Raw genomic sequence first — 23,934 nt, 5'->3', positions numbered from 1 at the left:
CTGTTTCTACTGTAGTTGAAGTGAGACTTGCCCATCATAAAGCATTGAAGTCTTGACCATCTCATTCCCTCCAGGATCCCTTGTCCCTTTTGGCCATTTCCTATCTTCCCAAATGCAAATAACCCAAATATTTTCTCAAGTGGATACTTAACTCCTAATGATTTTGAGGTTTAAGATAACTTAAGTGCACTTGGCATACTGTTTGACGTGATTGACAACTGCTTGCATTGAACATTTATTATTATTGTTACTATTTATCAGGACTGAAAGGTAGGATTCAGAGCACATTTTCTCTAGCCATTCCACTTCTCTCCTGGCTTCCTACACTTCATGCTATCACATCTCCAGATATGTTCATAGCATACTCTCCACTACATCTCAAAAATTCCATGCAGTCCAACTTTATCTGAAGATATAATGTGGTGTGTTCATTTCAATTTCCCAGTTAAATGTTGTTTTCCCACAATTTTATTTTCAATAATATTCATTGGCTCAATGTTCTGGGGATATTTGGCTGATAACTTCATCAGGAAACAAGTCTGATGATAATTCTGCCTTCCTTCTTATTGAGATTCTTAGCTAATTTGTTGGGATTATAGTTCTTCCTCTTTAATCCCTTTATCTAGGGAATCATCAAGTTCTGTTGATTATTGAACAGAAGTCCCATGTATTCATTATTCCACCAATGGAATGGTTTCACTGTTTTGGACTGGATTTGTAGAACATGTTACTATTTGATCATTGTAACTTCAGTCATATTTATTTCATTTTATTCTTCACTGTCTGACAAATCTTCAAATACTGTATTCATGTCATTCAAGGATCTATAAGAATGTTTATGCCAGTTAGCTGTAGAGTGACCAACCATCATGGTTTTCCTGGAACTGAAGGAGTTCTAGGATGTGAGGCTTCTGATGCTAAAAGCGGAAAGTTCTAGGCACATTGGGAGACCTGGTCACTCTACCTCTGCCTTACCAGACATACTGTCAGTTTAGACTTCTCTATGCTGCCAAATGGAATCTCATTTTTCCAGCTATGCAAATAGTGATCTTGTCATTTAGAATTCCCATTCCCAAATTTGTCCCATCATGCCTACTAATAGCAGAGGAAACTGAGACTAAAAAAGAATATCCTGCAGCTAAATAGAATACAATTTAGGTCAATTTTGCAGAATCTGATCCCAAATGATGTGTTCTTAGTACTATTCCATACTGCTTGAAATACGGTCCCTTCCTGTAGGTACGTTCCAATCTAGAACATGAAGAGCAAAATGGACATCATTACTTATTTGAAAATGTGATATTTAATATGTACAGGGCACAGTTTGAATCTAAGATGAAAGAGACTCCAATTTTGCTGGGGGAATAAATCAGGAAAGGTGTCAATGCTGATTAGACATTGAACTAGATATGAAAATTAGGAAGTAGGACATAACTGGGTCACAAACAAGAATAAGTACAAAGATAAAGACAGAGATTTCAGATCAAGGAAAAATCCAAATAAAAGCATGTAAGTTGGAGAGTTGGAGTGCTTTTTTATTTCATTTTTAAATTTCATTTTGAATTTCTGAACCTGATTTTCTACATCTTTAGTCCAAGCTAGAGAACCTTGATCACTTAGTGCCTGCTTACCTGTTATTTTGGAAGATTTGTCTACAGTGATGGCTACCATTGGGTGGAGGCAAGTAGAAAGAACTACATATATTACTTGGGCAGCTGTGCCAGTAACCCTGTAAAGAGGTAGCAGTAATAATGTGGTAGTCTATTTGTAAGTCAGAATTAACAGAACTTGAGAGCAAATTTTTGAACCTCAATTTTTTTCTATCATACACAGTCCTTTATTTATTAAATAAGATGTTACAAGCATTGTGCTGGGTGCAGCAAAACAAACTGAAATGTGAAACATTTTCTTTCTTGAAGAAGCACATAGTCCAGAAGAAATAAAAATACACAATATTTATCACCGTCTCAGAAGTTTCTAAGTTATGTCAAATATTTTTTAAAGATTTATTTATTTTAGAGAGAGAACGCATGCACAAGTGGGAGGGGTGAGGGAGAGGGAGAGAGAATCTCTGCACTGAGTGCAGACCCTGATGGGGGTCTTGATCCCAGGACCCTGGGATCATGACCTGAGCTGAAACCAAGAGTTGGATGCTTAACAGATTGTGCCACTCAGGTGCCCCTAAGTTATATAAAATATTATTGATAGATACTCAGTCCATCTTGGGAGATTCAGAAAAGGCTCTCTGGAAGAAGTGAGGTCTGAAACTATTTTTACTCAATAGTAGGAGTTAAGATGCAAAAAAGGGGAAGAATAACATACTGCATATGTCAGGGATAGAACTCCCAGGCAGAGTGAGCAGTGAGAGAATTCTGAAGCTCTGGCTTTTTATGTTTTTAGAACAATAATTAAGTGGTAGGAGATGAAACTAGAGAGATAAGGATAGGCAAGCAGAGAGCAGGCAATGGGGAAATATTGTATACCATGTTAAAGAACAGCTGTCTCATTTTTGGAAATCACAAAGCACTGACTGGTATAAGAGAAAAAAAAATAGAAGAAGAAGAATGACACAGTCAGAGTTGTTTTTTAGAGAATACATACTAGAAGTCCTATAGGCAATGTTCATATAACTAGGTCAAAGCTAGAGGCAAGTAGACTAGTCAGCAGGCAATTTTTGTACACTAAGAGAAGAGGGAAAAAATGTTAATGGAAACCATAGTAACATTCTGTTTTTGAGGTTTTGTTCATAATTCTACATGCAAATGCCATATTTGATGGCTCAACCTCATAACTGATATTTTGTTTAGAATCTCCTTTCATTTTATCTAAATGACCTAAATCTCCTCAGTAATAGGTCTGCCTAAAGGAAATGTTGGTGATCCTACATTTCAGGAAAGGCACTCGGTAATTGCACAAACCAACAAATGCCATTTGATTTAAAATCTGGGCTACTTACCATGCAACATTAAATGCAAATAAGCTCCCAGAAGATGGTTCTCAGTGCTTCTGAATACTTTTCCTCTCCTTTGGAGTTGATTCACCTTTCCCAAAAGAGTGCAGAGGCTGGAAGTTTCAATGTCATAGAGGGTAATGTCAGCAAGATGGAGGACTAGGAAGTCCCATCCCTTGTTGTGCCACAGAAACACTGATTTAACAACAATATAAGGAACAAACCACCTTACAAGAAATTGAGATTCCAGTTAAGAAGTTGCAGTATCCCCGGTGAGCACAAAAACAAGACCAGTTGTACTGAAATGTGTAAAAAAGCAAATTAAGTTTACTTGTGTCAGGCCCTCCCCTGAGCCAGCAAGACTCTGCCCTAGGAGATCTTAACTACTTCCAGGGTAAGGTGAGGAGAGAGAATGGAGTGAACATTCAACATTCTGGGCATTTAACTGCACTCCCAGAGGGCAGACTTCTGTCACATCACACACACAGCACTGGAAGAACTAGCATAGTTTGGATGCCTGGAGAAGCTGGGAGAAGGGCATCTTCCTGTAGCCATATTTGCTCGGCAAGTATCAGAGAAGATACAGAACTGAGGATTCCTCTCCTGGTTGGGGGAGGTAGGTAAAAGTGGGGTGTATATAGTTCCAGTGCCCCCAGATTTTCAGTGTGCTGCTTGAGGGGCTAGTTTCTGCCTGAACTAAAACAAGAGTTGTGAAGAAACTGACGTAGAGGAGATTAGTGTTCAAGGAAACAACAACAACAGATTAGACTCCTGGGACAGCTAGTAACAAACACATAATCTTAAAGTAGCCTAATTCGTGAAGGTCTTTCTCAGTCAAAACTAGTCCATAAAGACTGGGAGAGGTGACTCTTTTTTCAAATGTACAGACATCAATGCAAATCTACAAGGAATACAAAGAATCAGAAAAACATGACACAATCAAAAGAACAAAATAAATCTCCAGTAACCAACCCTAAAGAAATGGAGACTTAAGAAATGCTTGACAATAAATTGAATAAAAAAAGTCATCTTGAAGAAGCTGAGTGAGTTACAAGAGAATGCAGATAGAAAACTAAATAAAATCAGGAAGACAATACATGAACAAATGAGAAGTTAAACAAACAGATATAAATAATCAAAATAAATTATAGAACTAAAGAATATAATAAGAATTAAAAAAAAAACTCACTGGAGGGGTTCATCAGAGTTGACCAAGCAGAAAAAAAGAATTGACAAATTCGGGGCACCTGGGTGGCTCAGTCGTTAAGCATCTGCCTTCGGCTCGGGTCGTGATCTCAGGGTTCTGGGATCGAGCCCCACCTCGGGCTCCCTGCTTGGCGGGAAGCCTGCTTCTCCCTCTCCCACTCCCCCTGCTTGTGTTCCCTCTCTTGCTGTGCCTCTCTCTATCAAATAAATAAATAAAATTAAAAAAAAAAAAGAATTGACAAACTCAAAAACAAGCCATTTGAAATGATCCAGTTAAAGGATTTAAAAAAAAAAAGAATGAAAAAGAGTGAAGAAAGTTTGAGGGAATTATGAGACTATAAGACAACATTGATCAAAACAATTCGTACATTATGGGAGTCCCAGAAAAAATTGAAAAGTTAGAAAGTAAAATTATGTCTCTTTGTAGATGGCATGATCTTGCATGTAGAAAATCCTAAAGACTCCACCAAAAAGCTGTTAGAATTAATAATCAAATTCAGTAAAGTTGCAGGATATAAAATCAACATACGAAAATCAGTTATGTTTCTGTACACCAACAACAAACTATCCAAAAAGGAAATAAAGAAAGCAATCCTCTTGTAATACCATCAAAAAGAATAAAATATTTAGGAATAAATTGAGCCAAAGAAGTGAAAGACTTACATACTGAAAACTACAACTAACTGGTGAAAGAAATTTATAAGACACAAATAATTGGAAAGACATCCTGTGTTCATGGATTGGAAGATACACTATTGTTAAAATGTCCATACTACAAAGAGCAATCTACAGATTCAAGGCAGCACCTATCATAATCCCCATGACATTTTTTACCAAAATAGAAAAAAATCCCAAAATTCACATGGAACCACAAAAGATTTCAGATAGCCAAAGTAATCTTGAGAAGGAAGAACAAAGAGGGAGGCATTACACTTCCCGATTTCAAATTATATTATAAAGCTATTGCAATTCAAACAGCATGATATTGGCATAAAAACAGATATATAGACCAATGGAACAGAACAGAGGGCCTGGAAATAAACCCAGATACCAACAGTCACCTCATTTTCCACAAGGGTGCCAAGAATACACAAGGAGGAAATGACAGTCTCTAACAAATGGTTTTGGGGAAACTGGATATCCACTGGCAAAAAAATATAATTGGACCCTTAACTTACACTATATTCAAAAATCACCTAAAATTTAAAGATTTAAACACAAGACCTGAAACTATAAAACTCTTTGAAGAAGCCATAGGGGAAAAGCTTCAAGAGATTGAGCTTGGCAATGATTTCTTGGATATGACACAAAAAACACAAGCAACAAAAGCAAAATTAGACAAGTGGGACTACCTCAAACTAAAACGTTTCTGCAAGTAGAGAAACAAAACAACAGTTAAAAGGGGAAAAAAATTGTATACCATATACCTGATAAGAGATTAATATCCATAATATAAAAAGAATTCCTACAAGTCAATAGCAAATCTAACTGGATTAAAAATGGACAAAGGAATTGAAGAGACATTTCTCTTCAAAGACATACAACAGCCAACAGGTATATGAAAAGGTAATCAACATCAGTAATCATCAAGGAAATGCAAATCAAAACTGTAACAAGATATTGCCTCACACCTGTTAGGGTGAGTATTACCAGAAAAACAAAAAATAAAAATTGTGGGTGGGTAAGTGGAGAAATTGGAATGCTTGTACTCTATTGGTGAGAATGGAAATTGGTCAAGCCATTAGGGAAAACAATGTGGAGATTCCTCAAAAAAGTAAAAAATAGAGTTAGCATATGATTCATCTTGCTTCTGGGTATATACCCACAAGAATGGAAATTAGAATCTCACAGAGGTATTTGCACTCTCTCATGTTCACTGCAACAATATTCACAATAGCCAAGATATGAAAAGAAGCTAAATGTTAATGGATGAATGGATAGATAAAATGTGGCATATACATACAGTGGAATTTTTTTCAGCCTTTAAAAATAAGGAAATTCTGTCATTTGCAACACCATGGTTGAACCTGGATGACATCATGCTAAGTGAAATAAGCGAACCACAGAAGTACAAATACTTCAGGATTCCATTGATATTGTCAAACTCATAGAGGCTGAGAATAGAACTGTGGCTACTCTAGGCTAGGAGAAAAGGAAATTGGAGAGCTGTTCAATTATATAAAATTTCAGTTATACAAGATAACCAAATGCAAAATGAATAAGATCTGCTTTACAATATGATTATAATTAACAATACTGTATTGTTAAATGTATTAAGAGCTTTGTAAGAGAAATGTATTAAGAGCTTTGATCTCATGTTGAGTGTTCTTACCACAGAGCCACAAAAAGGGACACAGTGAAACTTTTGTTGGTGATGGACATGTCTATTATGTTGATTGTGGCGATACTTTAGTGAGTGTATGAAGTATATTCATATTCATCAAACTGAGCAGGTTTTATACATCAATTATCCTAAATAAAGCTTAAAAAAAAAGGGACACTGGGAAACTTGTAGAGGTGTTGATATATCTATTACCTTGATTGTGTTAATGGTATCATGGGGGTTTGCATATATCCAAACTCATCAATTTGCGCAAATTAAATATGTGCAGTTTTTTGCATATCAATTATGTCTCAATAAAGCTGTTTTAAAAAGTTTCAATGTCATAGAATAGAATTTATTTTAGAATAGAAGAGTGAAATGAAAAATAATCTTAATGCAGCAAAATTTCTTTAGACAACTGGAGGGCCTGCTTTGCTTTTAAAGAGCAAACACTTTGGTCCTTACAAAGTTAGTGAAAAACACAGATTAAGAATAAAGCATCTGTTGGGGCGCCTGGGTGGCTCAGTCATTAAGCAGCTGCCTTCGGTTCAGGTCATGATCTCAGGGTCCTGGGATTGAGCCCCACATTGGGCTCCCTGCTCCACGGGAAGCCTGCTTCTCCCTCTCCCACTCCCTCTGCTTGTGTTCCCTCTTTCTCTTTGTCTCTCTCTGTCAAATAAATAAATAAAATCTTAAAAAAAAATAAAGCATCTGTTTAAAAAAGATTTTTAACATTAAAATGCTTTTATGAAAATGAGTGTATTTGAAAAATGAGATATAAATACTAAAAAAATGATCAATTCATTTTTAGTTTTGGAATTGATATTTATTCTATACCAGTATCTTGCAAGAAGTGTTAGAATCAAGAGACCATGTAGTCATTTCAGGAAAGGGAAGACTACCAGGTTAACCTCTTTCATAATGTTTGATACTATTCTATTGGAGAAGATCAACTAATAAACATGCAAAATACTGAAAATCAAACACCAGAGGATCTAAAAAGAAAAAAAAAAACTGTAGTTCTTGGCCAAAGTACTAAGATAAAATTTAACAATAATTCTCATTAGTTATTAAGGACCCACCATGAGCTGGTGTTAATTGCATTTATTGTCTTATTTAATCCTCCCTGACATCTTCAGAAGTACTTTATAGGTTGGGACATAAATTAAGAGAGTGTAAATATTTTTCCAGCTATGACAAAAGAGGGTACAAGAACTAAAATACAAATCTGGCTCTTCTTGACTTGAACATTTGTTTTCTTTTTCCTTCTCCCTCCCTTCCCTCCCTCCCTCCCTCCCTCCCTCCCTCCCTCCCTCCCTCCCTCCCTTCCTTCCTTCCTTCCTTCCTTCCTTCCTTCCTTCCTTCCTTCCTTCTTTCTTTTAGCTGCAAAGGTAGAATTTAGAGCTTCATCAGTTGCATATAACATCCAGTGCTCATTACATCGAGTGCCCTCCTTAATGCCCATGACCCAGTTACCCCGTCCCCCCACCCCCTGCCCTCCAGGTACCCTCTGTTTGTTTCCTAGAGTTAAGAGTCTCTTAACTCTGTTTTCGCCTTATTCTGTTTTTCTTTCCCTTCCCCTCTGTTCATTTGTTGAAAGTTTGTTTTCTATCAATATACAAAAAGCTTATCTTTTAAATTCCAGTAATTACTGCTTTCAGAGACGAATGCAACATGAAAATCCTTGCTTTAAGATGAGTATTTCCTGACTAATACATATCTTTTTTTAGCAAGACTGAACTTGTACATCAAAGGCCATTGTAGCAAAGCCAGGTGGGGCTGTGTAGTCTCACTACTCAGCAAAATTCGTTCACCAGCTAAGGGACTCTTTTTGAACTACAGCCTCACAATGTGCACATCTCAAATTTAAGCACCAGGAAAATGACAAATCACCACATGTCATGTGTCTTCAGGGATGGACGTTCAATCAGTGAAAGCCAAGGTCCTACTAAATTGCTGGAGAAAAAAATTATGCAAAATATTGTAAGGAATATAGGTAATTAAAAACACCATGACTTTCAGGATGTTGTTGTTTAATCAGTTAATAATAAAATAACAACTTTGACGGTGAAGCTGTTTAATATGTCCAGGAGCAAAACCAACCCTTGCCAGTTACTTAAATGCTTTCAAATGCCTTTCATACAACCTGAAAACAGGGTAATAAACAGTTTAGAGACAGCTGGGGATATTTGGGGATAGCTGAGACAGGGAAGGGTGGTGACAGAGGAGAGAAAGAGAGATGACTAGAGTAGTAGATTCAACCTTTAAAACAGTATAGTCTTTACTTTCAAATTACAAAAAATAACCTTGATCCAATCTCAATTCATGGACAGCAGTAACAACAAAATCCAAAAAACAAAAACTAGTCCATATACGCCTAGAAAATATTCAGGGCACATCAAAAATAGATAATTTATTAGGCAAAAAGCTATTCTGTATAAATATATGTATCACCTAACCACCATTATTTTCGTTATATGGGTTAACAGTGACTTAACTCACATCCACAGCTAAATGTCTGCAGTATTATAGGAAGGAGAAGTCTCTTGTATAAATGTCTAGCTGAACCTTGAAGTACTTCCCACCTTATATAATGAAATAATCATGAGAAGGGGGAAGGCTGATAAATTCCAGTCTTGAGAAGAGTTCCATGAAGATTGTTATGAAAGAAGTTCAAGTGGCATTTGCATGTCTGCATCGTGTGTGTGCTTCCAAAAATCAGTTCAGAGTTTCAGAGTGCAGGTGGTAGAGGAAAGAAAGAGCAGAGCATTCCAGGTGGAGAGAAAGAAAATTTAAAAAAGAAATGCACTAATAGTTTGGATGCAGTTCTCAAGCATGATGTTAATATATCGTGAATTTTATCTTAAATAACAAAATTTCGTTAGAATATTGGAATTTGTGGAGGAGTTTTTTTTACTATAAATTGGAGCAAAATCAAGGTTATTCTTAAAATAGTTTAGTCTCCCCACAAAAGAGGATGTCACGGTGTGAGTTAGTGAAAAGAGTGTTGAAAGGGGAGGGTGTGTTTAATAGAAGTTGTCAGGGTTTAAATCAGGGAAGATATCCTGTACCAGGGAGGAGACTGGCTTGCAAGAGAAAAACCAAAGTCAGAGTAGACTGAAGAAGGTGGGATTTATTTTTTAAGGTCACCCAATCACAGGGACTAGAAGGAAACAGGATGGTGTCAGGGGTCCTAGAGGAAGGGACTTAATCTATCAAGTTGCTCCCTCTTCTTCTGCTGACTGTCTTTCCCTGGGAGTAGACCCATTCTCTGATTAGCTTCTTCTGTATGCATGGACACAAGGTTCACATCTTCACCAACAGAAACTGAAACTCAATAGTTTTTGTGATTCTGAATTTAACTATAATGATGATGATGATGAAGACAAAAGAGTACTTATCTGTAGATCAGACAGACCTATGGGAGGAAATTAGAGTGGTTGAGCTAGGTTATCATTCTGTTCAGGGTAATTTATAATATTCATGGAAATGGCAGCACTGACTGGATCCCTAAACTTATCACATCTTATGAACAAGGAGATCCATTTGAGAAAGTAGGTTGCTATTCTGGCAGACCCATTAGGAAGTATCCACCACTTGGGCTGCACTACTAAATTCTCCATTTACTTCTGCCCTCCATTCTCTAAGCATCCTTTAAGGCCACCTTTATCTCTTTTAAGTTTTTCTATTTTACTTCATATAATTTCTTCTTTCTCTGTTTTTATTTACTGTTTCATCTCTGAATATTTAGAAACACAGAAATTATGCTCAAAAGAAAATTGCTTTGATAATGCAAATTCTGTCATTAAGCCATACTCATTCAGGTTCAAATAACATTGCACCTCTGCCAGGTGGCTACCTGTTAAGTACTGCCCATCACTGTTTCTAGAGGAAGGCCAGAGAGCTGAAGGAGAGGAGGAAGGTTTATGGTTCTTCCTTTTTTTGCTTGTTGTTCTCATCAGTGTCAGCCCAGCAAATTTCCAGTCCCCAGGTTTTCCAACACTCAAAGGATAAATCTCATCACTCCCTCTTCTGAAGCTAGAGAACCAACCAATTGGTATCCACCCTGATCCAAGCACACGGGCCTTCCTCTGAGCTGAGACACATGGCACCATCTGACTGGTGCCCTCTCTCAGAGGCTGGGTCTCTGCTCCATAGGACCCCACTCTTAAGCTTGTAAAAATTCCAGCTTCTTCCCTTGGTTCCCCCATCCTTAGGGATGGTAGCTGCTTCCTAAAGTGATACTTTAGTGTTCTCTTCTTTCTTTTCTGTTAATAATAGTTAGGGTAAACAAAATCTTCTTTGTTAAAATAAATGATATAATCTCTATTTCCTGACTGGCTCCTACCTGACACAAGGTAATTTATCCCAGTGCTGTTCCAGTTCACATCATACCACCTCAGGCACTCACATCCCAGACACTTCTAATGAACATTTACTTGTCTATTGTACCTGGAATATTTGTTTGTTGGGCACAATGCCAACATTCTTCTGATTCAGTTGAACACTTAGCAGCTCAAACTTCTTAAAAGGGAAATTCTGTAGCCTATTAGAAAAGAAAAACCCTAATCACAGAACACATCTGTCCGAGAAATCGTATGTTTTCTTAGTGACATTGAGAACTGTTAAAAGTTGCTGGCCAACCACTGGGAATACAAAGCTACAAGTAAAATTACTTCTCCAGAATAGCCAAGTCATGTATCTCCAAAACATGATTAAGCTTTGTGAAAATAGGTATTGAAGAATTTGCTTTTTCTTAATAACATCATGAGTGTTAAAAATCTTAGAAATAATTTAAAAACTAATATTAATAAAGTTATGGGTATGTTACACTGAAGTTAGAGAGCATATGTATGTTTGCACAAATGTGGATGTGCCCCTCCACATAATCATGTCTTGCTCACAAGAAGCTGACTTCATAAAGTCTTCATTATTGAGACCCAGAAACATGACTATAAATTTCCTTCAAAGGCTCTTCTAGGAACCTGTGTCTATTGTATGACTACCACTGATTGAGTACCTCCTCCTTTCTATACCCTATGCTAAATATTTCATAAATATATAGCAAGATTGTCATGGAAAATAATAGAGGAATTCATTTTTCAACAGTCCTCTGAAACAGTCCAAGACCACATGGCTAATAAATGACAAAGAGAGATTTAAATCCAGGTCTGTTTGGTGGATTGGAAAAATTATGGGTATTGGGGGTGGGGGTCAATTACCTTACTCTTACCTTGATCATATCAAAACACATACTCCAGAAATATATTCAGGTGTAACATATGTGTTGCATTCTGTCATTCTGAAAGATGTAGATGTCTTTACTAATAGGATTGGAATAATGTAGCTGTTATGAAGGGTTAAAATTAAGGACACAGAAGAATCTCATGATAATGGAGGTCGTTCAATGATTCTTTAGTGAAATTACTAGGTGAGTTCAGGAAAGATATGATCAAAATGACAACAGGCAGAAGGCTATATAAGCTTACTTTTGTGTGGGGTTTGGGAGGAGAATAAAAGATTAATACTAAACACAAAAGTTTTTGAGGCCCCAAATATTCCATTTGAAAGTCTAAATTAAAAGTTACAACAATAATAATATCAGCCACATATGCTATATAGATCTATAGAGAGACATACAGACTTAGATACATAGAGATACAGATATTTATTTAGTTTTCATCTCAACTGGGTGAGTCCCTTTTTTCCTAAACATACACATTCCTGCCTAAATTAATCAAAATAATATTATTTACTTTTCTATCTTTAACGAATGCTGCCTTTTTAAAATAATTCAAGAATACTTTTTTCCTTCAGCTTTTGGAGAAAAACTCCTCAAACCAGATGGTTGATCTTAATTAATTCTTATCACAGAGACATCTTTGTCATAAAGTGTTTTTCACAGATGAACAGGATTATATAAGTGCTTCTGTTTACTGAATTGCTAAAAGAATGACTTTTCATGAGGGAAGCAGTCACTGTAATTTTATCTTTTATTTCTCCAACTTCCTTGGCACTTAAAAGCAATTATAACATTTAGGCTAGTGAGTCTTCACTGAAGCAAGAGACATATTTATTTTAAATGCTTATGTTTTCAAAAAAATAAATTTTTCAGGATTTTTATGTATTGCAGTGTTTAGTTTCAAAATAAATATTGGAAAGGCCACATTTGTCAGTAGGCGCTCCATCTGTGCACTTAAAAACCCACACTCATCATCAAGGCATCCAGTGGATATTGGAAGTTTTCTTTTTCTTCAACCTCTTTTGCTTCCCATCTTAACCGGAAAGAATACCAGGGGAAATCCATTCCCAGATACTCAGGCCATAAGGAAACAAAACTTTCCTTTAGAAACTGACAAGTACTTAAGGCTTCAATTTGATTTCATCTAGGAAAGGTAATACAGTTACGATCCCTATATTTTAGGAAAACTTTGAGAAGATAAACAACAAACTATGGCATGGTCACACATACACATGCAAACACACACAGAAACTCAAAATAGAATTAAATTTCCTGGAAGAAAAGTTCCCAAAGAGAACCACCAATACGGAAAGAAGTGAGTTTGGCGTTATTATATATTAACTTCAGTTTTTGAAATAATCTTTAAAAGTAGGATGAGCTATGTCATATGGCAAGCAAGTAATAAAGTCAGGATTTGAACAGAGATTGTCTGACCCCAGGAGCCAAAGTTCTCTGCATTACACTACCATGCCTCCATTCTTCTGTGACTGAAAAATGTTTCCAGAGTCTCTCTTTTTATTTCTGAATTAATAAAGGATTTTTGTATGAGTTCAAGTAAAAAGAGTAAATTCATTTTTATCTAAATGTCTCATCAGAGAAGTATATTCAAACTTACCAAATCACCTTGAGTTAATGTGCATGAATGATGGATGTGTGTGTCTTCTTCATGCTTTATTCTCTTTATATAAAGGCATTGTTTACCCTTTTTATTGGTTAGTCTGGTTTGACTGATTCTGTTTCCTTTGCTTTGAGTCATCATTGATATTTGTCTTGTCAAATATATTGATTGATCCAAATTTATTCCATTTGTAGACCATAGTTCACTTACTGATGCCAGATTTAACCGATGGAATAGCCCCCATATTGAAATATAAAAATAATATTATTTTCTAAATAACAAGCATTGAAAAGGATAGGATAGTTTTGTTTTTGTTTTTTTCCTTTCTCCAACTCCGCCGCACTTCTCCTTAATCCATTAATAGTATTGGAGAAAATTCAGGAGAAGTTCAGGGGGGAACATGGGACGTTAGAAGAACCTTTACAATTTTTAAAAAATTGATGGTTCCTTCACTGACCAAATACTTAATAGTGAGTAGCTTCTTGTGCCAGTCATTGTGCTAGGGTCAGAGCAAAAACAGGCAAATTGGGCGCCTGGGTGGCTCAGATGGTTAAGCGTCTGCCTTCGGCTCAGGTCATGATCCCAGGGTCCTGGGATCGAGTCCCGCATCGGGCTCCCTGCTCGGTGGGGAGCCTGCTTCTTTCTCTGCCTCTCTGACTCTCATGAATAAATAAATAAAAACATTAAAAAAAACAATAGGCAAATTATTATAGATCTTATAAAAATGCTTAAAAGGCCCTATGTAAGATGATAGAATAAAAAGCAATGTATGATAGGTATTCTGTGCTTTAGTGGTTTTTTGAGAGAAAAACAATTTTCATTGTTAAAGGTATAAGCCAGTTGTAAATATCATTGTCTTATGAATTAAGAGTGTTAGACATATTTTAAGTAATTGATTCAAGTCAGCCAATGAAACCTATGAAGGCAACTTTATATTGTTTCATAATAACTGACGAAAGGCATGTATAGGGCATCTTCATCACAAGCGACCAGAGAATTTAATCTCTAGATATTCCAGAACAAGAAATAACTTTTCTGGTTGTTCAGCCTCACAAATTTTGAATAGTACCAAAGGGAGACAGTATCTGTGTGGCCACCGAGCATGGCCCACTCTGTTTAAACTTAAGTTTTCTCCTTGACTCCCAGTCTCCCACATGTTGCAGTACAGTGGTAAGTGGATGACAGCTTGGGTACTGACTGTCAGTACAGAACTCAGTTGGGTAAGCTGCAAATATATCACCATGTATAAAATGCCCCAGTTTTGCCTCTGAACTTGTAACAACCAATGAATACTATGTTTTCTCCTTAAAATAAATTATTGGTATTCCTTACATCATTCTCAGTTGTAATTAGGAGTTATAATTGTCTTGTACTTCTGAATCCAATAAACCACCTGTTGCCCAAGAAACATTCTGTTGTATGAAATAATGTAGCAGTTACACTTGGGCTATTTGATCATACTATGAAATACTTGAATACTGAAAACATAAAACCATGGACTTTACCTACCTACTTGTATGGGCATGCAGAGAAAGAATAACCATTTGCAGATATAGAGAGTGTAAAAAAAAAACTTAAATTTTGATCAAAATTAAAATGTATTATTTTAAAATAGGATTTTTTTAAAAAAATTAACAGATATAAGAAATGTATTTTGTAAGGAGGTTTGTATACGCTATTGTGTGCTTGGAAATGCTAATGTGTGTTAATGTTAAGGTGTGTCTGTCATATCTTACTGGTGGAAACTGGAACAATTTTAAATCAGTAAAGCAGATGAGTGTATCTCGGTTGACAAGAACAAGTCTTGATCAGGAAGATACTTGGAGGTCCAGGCATGATAAAAGGAAGAATATGTATATTTTGGATGTTCTTAAGGTAGCAAGACAGGAAGATGAACTGGGTAGACTTTGTGAGTTTAGAAACAGGATTTGAATTGAGGGTCTATATGTATCAAAGTTGCAAAAGAAAAAAAGGCATGGTCAAGAGGGATGATTTTAAAGATTTGATGAAGGTTTTTTTATATATATAAATATATATATTATATATATGAAATAAAGGTATGAGATAAGCTCAGGTCATGATCCCAGGGTCCTGGGATCAAATCCCATATCTAGCTCCCTCTCCCTCTGCCACTCCCCTGCTTGTGCTCAATCTCTCTCTAATAAAAAAATAAAATCTTTAAAAGGAAAAGAAATATAGGTATGAGAAATATACATATATATGTATAAAATACATATTTTACATATATAAAATATATGTCAGAATATACCACCAATTCTGAGCCTGGAGTAGAAAGTTGGGGAGAGAGAGTAGAGGAAGACAAAGCCATCATTGAAATCTGGTGAGACCTTTATTCATTGAAGGCTCGCCAATGGGGTTTGTAACTTGGATAGAGGAGAGCAGCCAGGGCAAAACCATACCTGGGCAAGGGAAGAAACAGAAATAACACCTCAACTTCTCTCTCTTCTGCCTTCCACCATCCCATTTCCTGCCAATGGATTTTATTGGTTACATGCAAAGAAAGTCAAAGGCCAGGAGTGCTTTGATACAGTCCATAAAGGCTATAAAGGTAAATGCTCAAAAGGTGAAGCCGATTGGAAAGGCAAACAGAGAATATCCAGCCCACCATGGAAAAGGGCTAGAGTTGTAGAATAAGAGTGGGGACGGGGGCATTGAGCCTGTGAACCCAAGAGCATCTTAGCTTCTGTACTGGTGGATATTGAAACCAGAGTAGATAAATCAAATTTTTCAGGATCCATATTATTGTCTACTCTCCATCTTGCCATTTTAATCCTTGCACTGAAAGTCACCAGAATTGATCCTCCAAGTTACTTTTATAAATTCGTATTTGTGATAGCCTGATCATTTGGTTGTTCTTGCCTTTTACTACTGCCCCAGAGGTTCAAAACTGACTACTAGTCATAGACTAGTAAAATTCGTATTTGTGATAGCCTGATCATTTGGTTGTTCTTGCCTTTTACTACTGCCCCAGAGGTTCAAAACTGACTACTAGTCATAGACTAGTAAAATGACTAGGGGTATCCTGTAATTGTACTTAAAGTCAGTAGCTTAATTTAAATATTAAATCTTGGAGATAGTACATGAGAATATGAAATTAAAATATCCACCCAAAGATAATAGATATGATAAATATACACATACTATATATATAATACACAGTATATAATATATAATTTTATTAAGTGAGTTGCCTAAGATACATCCAGATTTGCCTCACTTCAAATACCCTGCTCCTCCCCCTCTTTTTTTTTTTTCATTAGAATATGATATATCAGTTTTCCTCTGAGCATGTAACAATCAGTGAAGTTATTTGAAAAAGGCAGGCTGATTCCAAAGCAATAAGGCTGGACTGGGATGTCTATGAAAATATCGAGAAAGAGAAAAAAGTATCATCAGAGGAAAGATAAATCAGCTTGGTTCAGAGAAAATAATTGGAGAGAGGGGATGAGAGTGATGGTATCTTTCGCCCTTCCAAACATTGTCCTTTAAAGATTATTCTTTGACTCATGGATATAGCTTGTAGGTTCTCGTACCTTTAATCATCCAAAACAACAATAAATATTGAGAGAGTGCACGAGCACAGGAAAGGGCAGAGGCAGAGGGAGAGAGAGAATCTCAAGCAGACTCTGTGCTTCCTGCAAAGCCCAATGCAGAGCTCAAACTCACAACCCTGAGCTCGAGACCTGAGCCAAAATCAAGAGTCAGATGCTTAACTGACTGAGCTACCCAGGGCGCCCTATGAGTTAGGCATTATTATTTCTACCTAGGAAATAAAGAAAAGTAAACCTCAAAATTTCTACCTGTGTGATGTTGGGCAAATTAGTAGTCAAGCTAAGATTTGACACCAAATTATCTGATGGCAAAATTTTTAATTACTGTTTTACTAGAATGCAATATTTCAAATGTGAAATTAATTCAAAAATAAGTCCAAAGGTCAGTTAACTGAATGAAAGCTTTCACTCTCAGGTAAATATATTCCGAGCAGATTTTCATATACATAATGCATGGCACGATTTGTGCATTGTAGTAGAAACGGCATGTTACAAAGAGCCAGACTAAGCAATCGATGACCTTCAGTTTCACCAAAGTATGTGTGTGTGAAATCATGAATCTCACTAGATGGGCTTCTTTATCATTCATGGTAATAAAAACAGCAGTTAAAAATTATACTATGCTTATGAAGTTCGGGAATCTATCTAGCCCTTAAGTATTTTGTACATATTTATATATTACATATTTAGTCCAAAAGAAAGGAAATAAAGAAAAACAAACAAACAATTGATGGCATAAATTAAAAAAATAAAACAAAGTAAAAACAATGGTTGTCTCAACACTCCAACTAAAAAACAGAAACTGGGGCACCTGGGTGGCTCAGTCAGTTAAGCAGCTGTGTTTGGCTCGGGTCACGATCCCTGAGTTCTGGAATCGAGCCCCAAGTCAGGTTCCTTCCTGAGCGGGGAGTCTGCTTCTCCCTCTCCCTCTGCATGCCACTCCACGGGCTTGTGCTCTTCCTCTCTCTATCAAATAAATAAATAAAATCTTAAAAAAAAAAACCCAGAAACTGTAAGCTATTAGGATATGAATCACAAGATTCAAGTACATGCTTTCTAGAAGAACTAATTTTAAATAAAAAGATACAGATAGCTTAAAAGCAAAGATTTTTATTTTTTTATTTTTTTTAAAGGCAAATTAGTTTTGTTTTTTTTTTAAGATTTTTTTTTTTTTTTTAATTCATGAGAGACAGAGCGAGAGAGAAAGGCAGAGGGAGAAGCAGGCTCCCAAGGAGCAGGGAGCCCGATGTGGGACTCGATCCCAGGACCCTGAGATCATGACCTGAGCCGAAGGCAGACGATTAACCATCTGAGCCACCCAGGCGCCCAAAAGCAAAGATTTTTTAAAAGTAAAGCATACAAACACTAATCAGGAGAAAGTTGGAGTGGTTCTGTTATTATAAAAAGTACACACCAGGAAAAGGAATATTATCTGGAATAAAGGTTACATTTCATAATGATAAAGGGATCAGTTTATCACAAGGACGTATAATCTAAATGTGTATGCACACAATAATAGAACTTTAAAATGCCTGGAGTACATACTGATAGAAGAGAAAGGAGAAATAGCCCTACATTTATAGTGGATATTTCATATACCTTTATTGGAAATTGATGTAAAAGTAGACAAGGAATGATGACATAGAAGATGTAAATACTGTTACCTGAGATAATCAACATCTATAGGACATGGAAGGCCTATGAACCTTATTCACTAACTTGAAATAAATGTCATCTGTAGAAATGCCACAAAATGAAAAAATGCACACCCTTTTTAGGTGCTCACACAATTTTATCAGGGAAGTTACATTTTTGGTCACAAGATAAGTCCCAACAAAATTAAAAGGATTGAAATAATGCAGAACATATTCTTTTACCACAACATAATTAAAATAAAAAATCAATACCAGGAAGATATTTGGAAAATCTTTATATATTTGGGAGATTAAACAACAGAATTCTAAATGACCCATGGGTCAAAGAGGAAATCAGAAGGGGAATTAGAAAATATCTTGAACTGAGTGGAAATGAAAATGCAGCACATCACAGTATGTGGGATGCAGCTAAGCAGCACTTACAGGGAATTTGGAGATTTAAATGCTAAACTATAAACAGAAGAGATGGCTAAAATCAGTGATATAATCTTTCCTGTTAAGCTAGAAAAAGAAGAGGAAATTAAAAAGAGAGTAAGTAAATGAAAGCAAATACAGAAGATAAGATAGTTATAAAGAAAGTGGGCAGACAGAAACAATCAATAAAAACAGAAGTTTGGCGGCACCTGGGTGGCTCAGTCGTTAAGCGTCTGCCTTTGGCTCAGGTCATGATCCCAGAGTCCTGGGATCGAGCCCCGCATCAGGCTCCCGGCTCCGCGGGAAGCCTGCTTCTCCCTCTCCCACTCCCCCTGCTTGTGTTCCCTCTCTCGCTGTGTCTCTGTCAAATAAATAAATAAAATCTTAAAAAAAAAAAAAGATAAAAACAGAAGTTTGTTCTATGAACAAATCCATAAAATTGATAAACCTTTACTGACTGATCAAGAAAATGAAAAGACACAGACTGTCAGTACTAGGGATGGAAGAAGAGATCTTACCTGACACCTGCAAGACATAAAAGGAATAATTCAGGAATATTATTAACAACTTTATGCCAATGGATTTGACAACCCAAATGAAATAACTGATTCCTTGAAAGACATGATTTTTCCAAAAACGATTCAGGAATACAAAATTTGAATTGTGTTACACCTGCTACAGATATTTAATTCATTAATAAAAGACTTTTCAGGGGCTCCTGGGTGGCTCAGTCGTTAAGCATCTGCCTTCGGCTCCGGTCATGATCCCAGGGTCCTGGGATCGAGCCCCGCATCAGGCTCCTGCTCAGCGGGAGGCCTGCTTCTCCCTCTCCCTCTCCCTCTCCCCCTCCCCCTGCTTGTGTTCCCTCTCTTGCTGTCTCTGTCAAAAAATAAATAAAATCTTTAAAAAAAAAAAAAGAGACTTTTCATAGAGAAAGTACCAGGCTCACAATGGCTTCACTAGTGAGTTCTACCAAACATTTGAAAAAGAATATTACCATTCTTTTCGTCAGAAAATAGATGAGGAGGGTATGCTTCCTAACTTATTTATAAGGCCACCATAACCAGGATATCAAAAGTGAAGATGTTACAAAAGTAAAAAATATATAGACCAATATCTGTCACGAACACAGATGCAAAAGGCTAATGTAATATTAATAAGTTGAAATTCAGCATTATGTAGGGTTAGCTTTATTCAAAAATGCAAGTTTGATTCAACATTTAGACATCAATTAAGGTACTTAACCATAATAACAGAATTAAGAAAAGAACCATATGATTATCTCAATAGAGGCAGAAGAAAAAGCATTTAGGAAATTTCAACATGCATTCATGATAAAACTCTAAGCAAACAAGGAATAGAAGGAATGTTCTCTGCTTGAAAAAGAATATCTATTAAAAGCAAACAAACAAACTTAGGCCTAACATGATACCTAATAATGTAAAAGTAATTGCTTTTGACCTAAGATCAAGAACAAGGTAAGGATACCACCCTATTACCACTTCCATTATTAAACATTGTACTAGAAAGCCTAGCTAGTGTAGAAGCACAAGGAAATAAAAGACATATAGATGGGAAGAAAAGAAGCAAAACTGTCTTTTTTCTCAGACAACTTGATAATATACATAGAAAATCCTAAGAAACCTGTAAACAAGCTACTAAAAATAAAAAGGTGAGGGTTGGGGGCCCCCAAGTGATGAGCTGCCACAGGGGGAGGGAGCCTGGAGCCCAGAAGGAGGTTCGTCCACCTCCGGGAGATGTTATCTGCATCCACAGGGGTCTAGGGGACACTTGGACAGGTGGGGACTGGGATCCCGTGGCCATATGTACCTGTCCCTCTCTCTCCATAGTCTCAGTGGGAGTCTCTGGGCAAGTGTACTTGGCTGGGAGTGCCTGGCATTCATCCTCCTACTGCACTGGGTGGGTTGGGAGAGAAGGAGGGTTGGTCAGGAAGGTGTCCTGCCCTGGGACCTGTCCCTGTGCTGCCTGCTCCCTAGAGGTACATAAGTAAATAAATAATTTTGCAAGGTCATAGAATGCAAAGTCAGCATACAGTAATTAACAGTATATGTATACACCAGCAATTAATAATTAAATCTATAAATGTTTGGAATAAATATGAAATACATAGGAATATTTTTTAAAATATGATCAAGATATGTACACGTTGATGAGAATAATGAATGAAATCATAAATGGGGGCACCTGGGTGGCTCAGTCGTTAAGTGGCTGCCTTCGGCTCAGGTCGTGGTCCCAGGGTCCTGGGATCGAGCCCCGCATCAGGCTCCCTGCTCGGTGGAGAGCCTGCTTCTCCCTCTCCCTCTCTCTGCTGCTCTGCCTACTTGTGCTCTCTCTCTGTGTGTTAAACAAATAAATAAAAATCTTTAAAAAAAAAAAAGAAATCATAAATAAATGGAGAGATAGACCAGTTTGCGATATTGAGAGTTAAATATTGATAGGCCAGTTGACAAACTTGGAAAACAGGTATCAGGCTAAGTAAAAGTATTATATCGACTCTACATCTACTGATGTTGACAACTATATTGTGGTTTTTACATGAGAGGTTATCCCTATTCTTCGGAAATGCACCCTGAAGTATTTTGGGTTAAAAGGCCACAGCATACCTGACTTACCCTCACATGGTTTAAAGAAAATAAAATACACGTGTATTTACACATGCTGTGTACATACTAGAGAGAGAAAGTTTGGTGAGGGGGGGAGCAAATGAGAGAGCAAATGCTGTGAGTTAGCGAATATGAGTAAAGCATAAATGGGGAAAGTATTTATTTGTATTACTTTTATTTTTGCAACTTTTCTCTATGTTTGAAATTATTTTTGAAGAAAAAATTTAAAATTGTGTATTTGAATGTACATGACCAATAAGCATAGGAAAAGATCAGCATCACAGGCCATCAGTGAACTGTATATTAAAATAACAATGATTTTCTGGTACACACCTATTGGAATGGCTAAGATTAAAGAGACTGACAATATTGAGTATTGGTGAAGATATGGAGCAACTGGGCCTCTGCTGGGAGAATATAAAATGGGACAGGTACTTTGAAAAACAGTTTGGCAGTTTCTCAAAACATTAAACGTATACTTCTTAACCCAGCATTTCTACTACTAGGTCATCACATAAGGGAGATGAAAATGTGTATCTTCCTAAAGATTTATTCATGAATGTTCATAGCAGCTTTGTTCATAAATAGCCCCACACTAGAAATAAAGTGTCCACCAATGAGAGAGTGGGTAAACTGTGTTAAATTCGAATACACTGAGCAATAGAAAGAGACCGTTTAGAGATATACACGACTTGGACAAACCTCAGAAACACACACGCTGTATAATTCCATTTACATGAAATTCCCAGAGACAAACTCTTCTGTATTACAAGAAGTGTACCAGTGGTTTGACTGCAAGGAGTTAGATGGGGATTTTCAGGGAGGCAGAAATGTTCTTTATCTTGACTGGAGTTTTGATTCCACTGGTGTATATATCCACTTGTCAAAATGTACCAAATTGACCCTTAAATAGGTACCTTTTATTATATGTGTAAATTATGCCTAAAGTTAATATAAAATGAAAACTGCTTTTTACAACAACATGGATGCTAACCTTAAGGGCATTATGCTAAGTGAAATAGTCAGAGAAAAACAAGTGTTGTTTGTTCTCACCTATTTGTGGAATCTAAAAAAGCCACACTTGCGGGGTGCCTGGGTGGCTCAGTCGTTAAGCTGCTGCCTTCGGCTCAGGTCATGATCCCAGGGTCCTGAGATCAAGCCCTGCATCGGGCTCCCTGCTCGGCGGGAAGCCTGCTTCTCCCTCTCCCACTCCCCCTGCTTGTGTTCCTGCTCTTGCTCTCTTTCTCTCTGTCAAATAAATAAAATCTTTAAAAAAAGAGAGAGTAGAGTAGATAATTAAATGTTTTCACCATACACACACATACACACGCACACAAAGTGGTAATTATGTGAGGGAATGCAGATGTTAACTAATTTTACTGTGGTAATAATTTCAGAATATATACATGTATCAGGTCATCATGTTATATACCTTCAATTTAACATATTTTATGTTAATAATGTTTCAATAAACCAGGAAAAAAGAATACTGTCACCCAGAAAAGGAAAAATAGAAGGAAGGGAGGGAGGAAGGGGGAAGAAAGGATGGAGGGATGGAGGGAGGAAGGCAAAGGAAAACTGGTAAGGAAATTTTTCTTGCTAAGATTTAAATGGCCTAAAGCCTAGTGCTCATAAAATAAACAGTCATACACTTACAAAAAGACAACATCCACCGTTTCACTCAGCATATACTATCTGACAGGATTTGGAGCTCTGATTAGCCATTTCCATTTCTTCAGTTTTATTTTATACCCAAGACTACATGAAGGCCCACTCGGTGTCAGTATGAAAGGTTGTCTACATGCATTTTCTCAAGACCCAACTCATGTCTGTGCCTATGGGGACAGGTAAGCATCTCATTCAGGTAATCTTGATTTCTCCCAGTTTGACTCAATTCGTACATTTACTGCATACGCTGGCTATAATGCAGTGCTCACAAAGTCCACAGAATAGGAACTGAAACACCATTTTTTCTATGACATTGAAAGGAAAGCATGGGGACTAAACTTCTGGACTCTCTTTTTTTTTTTAAAGATTTATTTATTTATTTATTTATTTATTTATTTATTTATTTGGGAGAGAGAGAGTACATGAGAGGGGTGAGAGGCAGGGGGAGAAGCAGACTCCCTGCCGAGCAGGGAGCCCGATGCGGGACTCGATCCAGGGACTCCAGGATCATGACCTGAGCTGAAGGCAGTCACTTAACCAACTGAGCCACCCAGGCGCCCTCTCTCTCTTTTTTTTAATAAAGATTTTATTTATTTATTTGAGAGAGAGAGAATGAGAGCGAGCACATGAGATGGGGGAGGGTCAGAGGGAGAAGCAGACTC

This window comes from Mirounga angustirostris, unplaced genomic scaffold (assembly GCF_029215605.1).
Source record: "Mirounga angustirostris isolate CCGP_5_RB_7025 unplaced genomic scaffold, mMirAng1.0.hap1 SCAF_16, whole genome shotgun sequence".
In the NCBI taxonomy this organism is placed as follows: domain Eukaryota; kingdom Metazoa; phylum Chordata; class Mammalia; order Carnivora; family Phocidae; genus Mirounga; species Mirounga angustirostris.
This window is presented reverse-complemented; position numbering follows the sequence as displayed.